At 61.3% G+C, this 3,000-nt stretch overlaps 1 pseudogene; it reads left to right on the forward strand.

The window, feature by feature from the left end:
* Positions 1-845: 845 nt before the first annotated feature.
* On the forward strand, positions 846-1,237 carry LOC103267875 (annotated as a pseudogene).
* Positions 1,238-3,000: the final 1,763 nt, after the last annotated feature.

Consider the following 3,000-nt stretch of genomic DNA (forward strand, 5'->3'; position numbering starts at 1 on the left):
ATAAAAATGTCATTTATCTTGATTGAGTTTTGGGGTACCCCTTTAAAATCTGTGCCTGAGGCAATTACCTCTCTCACCTCCACCTAGTCCTACCCCACAAGTCTTGAGGCCTGCTGGCTGTGTGGCTTCGGACAAATTGCTTAACCTCTCAGAGTCTCCATTTCCTCCTCTGCACCTACTTAAAATTGTTAGCAGGATACAATGAAGAAAAGACTCACACTACAAATCCAGAACAGTCCTTGGCATAGAGTAGACTTAACAGAATTTTTTTCTCCGGGGAGGCCTGGTGTCCAGCCTGGGGTGGGGTGGGAGGGTCCCAAAATGCATGTCACCTAGCCCTGCTCTTGAGGGGAGCTGGCCCTGCTGCCTAGAGCGCCCTGCCGCTTCTGAAACAAGCCCTACAGCCTTGGCCTGACCTCGCCGCAGCCCACCCCGAGGTCCTTGAGGGTGGGACCCAGGGCGGCTCATCCCAGGACCTGCCTGGCTCTCAGCACCTTCCATCTTAGATGCCCGGGGGCCCCCACCTCCGCCTCCCCCACCTCCTCCTCTCTGCTGGCTCCCATTGAAGGCCATGGCTCCCCGTGCCTCTCTGCTGCCATGAGGCCTGCACTTTGCAGGGCTGAAGTCCAAAGTTCAGTCCCTCCGCTAAGCGCACGGATAAATATGAACCTTGGAGAATTTCCGCGGCTCCAATGTAAACAGAGCAGGCAGGGGCCCTGATTCAGTGGCCGCTGGGGCCAGGGTTGGGGGTTGGGGGTGCCCACAGGGCCTGGCTAGTGAGGCTTGGGGGGGCGGTGGGTGCCAGGAGCCTGGCTAGTGCCTGCCCACCCCAACACATACAGCCCACGCGTGGGGGAGGCGGCCAGCGTGGTGGACCCAGGCCTCGTGGCCCCGGGGTGGCCGAGCCATGGTTTCTAAGCTGAGCCAGCTGCAGACGGAGCTTCTGGCCGCCCTGCTGGAGTCGGGTCTGAGCAAAGAGGCGCTGATCCAGGCACTGGGCGAGCCCGGGCCTTACCTGCTGGCTGGAGATGGCCCCTTGGACAAGGGGGAGTCCTGCGCGGGGGGTCGAGGAGAGCTGGTGGAGCTGCCCAATGGTCTGGGGGAGGCTCGGGGCTCCGAGGACGAGACGGACGACGATGGCGAAGACTTCACGCCGCCCATCCTTAAGGAGCTGGAGAACCTCAGCCCCGAGGAGGCCGCCCACCAGAAAGCCGTGGTGGAGACCCTTCTGCAGTAAGGACCCCCTCCCCGACCCCAGCTCCCAGGAAAAAGCCCAGAGGGCCCCACCCTCAGCTCCTGACCAGCCCTTCTTCTGGGATGGTCCCCACGAGCTGTGGCCTTCAGCTCAGGCGTTGGCAAGGGCGGTGGGATTTGTGAGAGCCCAGGAGCCTCCAGCCCCTGACCATCCCCTCTGCAAGTCCCAGAGCTCTGTGAGCCTTCAGCCCAGGCCTTGGGAAGTGGGGACGTGCCCCTGGGGAGCTCCCTGATGGGGGAGATGACAGCAGAGTCCGCAGCTCAAATGCCGGAGGACCAAGCGTGGTGGAGATATTTGCCCACCATGATTGTTTGTTCACCTCAGACCCCGACTTCGAGGCTAGGGCCTCACTCGTTGGCGAGGGGCCAGGAAGCCCTGCTGGGGAGCAGGGACTGGGGCTGGGGGCTGGGGGTTTCCTTGGGCACCCAGGGACTCAAGCACTCAGCAGGGGAAGCCCAGGTCTTTCTTACCTGGGGCAGTGCCTCTTGGGGTGGGAGCTGCTCCCCTTCCTGCGTGGCCACAGGCACCCATTTTGCCAGCAGGCACCATTAGAGGCTTCCTGTGGCCCATACCCCCATTCGCTGGCCTACTCCTCATCTCCCGGAGAACTGGGTGGGTCCTTAGCTCGATGCCTCCCCTCTCCTCAGCAGAGTTGACTTGGTTACTAATTACCCACATGCTTTATTATTTCTCTTTTGTTTTATAAATTTATAAACGGCAAAAGGCTCTGATAAGGCCTGTGATCATTAACTTGTAGGGATGGTGGCCTGGAGAGGCCTGGGCCAACCCACCTCACACTCGGTAGGGGTGGGGGATAAGGGTGTGGGAGTGAGGGAAAGATGGTCTGGGGGCTGCAGAAACCACCCCTCCCTGAAGGGTCCTGGAACTTCCCTCCTAACACCTGCCTGCACAGGGAGGTTTACTGTTCCTTGGGTGCTGTGCTGAGGTTTCACGTGTATAGTTTCCCTTAATGTGGAGATGAACCCTGGGAAGAAGCTGCTGCCAATTCTGCTCCACAGATGGGGAAACTGAGGCCCGAGAGTGGGGAAGGAGCTTGACTAAGGTCATCCACTCTGTGTGGGGCTCTCAGCTGCTGGGGTGGGGGGCTGGCCAGTTGCAGGTGTCTGAGGAGCCCGAAAGAGAGCCCCAGAGGCACTGGGGGGCATCTCTTTTCTGTCCAAGGTTCTGATCTCAGCTGGGGTGGGGGAGGGCTGGCGGATCTTTGCCTTCCCAGAGGCCTCAGGGAGCCTCCCGAGGCCTGGACAGGGGACAGGGGAACAGTCAGGGCCCCCTGACTTGGCAGGAAGAGGAGGGCAAAGGGCTGCTGAGCTGCAGGGGAGGGGCAGAGAGTCAGGCATCCAAGACCCGGGGAGAGGGCATGCTGGCCAGGGTGGGGCTGGGCCTGACCTGCTCAGGGTCCCCGAGGGCTCTGGGGGCTCTCCGGTGAGGGTAGGGACAGGGGGTGCTTTCTTACCTGGCTGGGTGGGCCCTCTGGGTCAGCAGCCCCTTTGGTGGGATAGTGGGATGGAGGAAGGCTGGATCCACAGCGTTTGAGGGGAGGCAGAGGTCAAAGTGCTCCTGGGGACCAGAAGAGGCTGGGAGCCCAGGGAGAGAAGGGAGGGAGAGGAAGGTAGAGGAGGCCCGGGGAGACCGAGGAGATGCCTGGAGAGGCCAGAGGGCAAAGGAGCCAGGAGGGGAGAGGGGCTCAGACCCAGCTGGGAGAAGGGGCAGGGGAGAGAGTGAGA

This window comes from Carlito syrichta, unplaced genomic scaffold (genome assembly GCF_000164805.1).
Source record: "Carlito syrichta isolate Samal-C Ts95f unplaced genomic scaffold, Tarsius_syrichta-2.0.1 Scaffold308370, whole genome shotgun sequence".
Taxonomy (NCBI): Eukaryota; Metazoa; Chordata; class Mammalia; order Primates; family Tarsiidae; genus Carlito; species Carlito syrichta.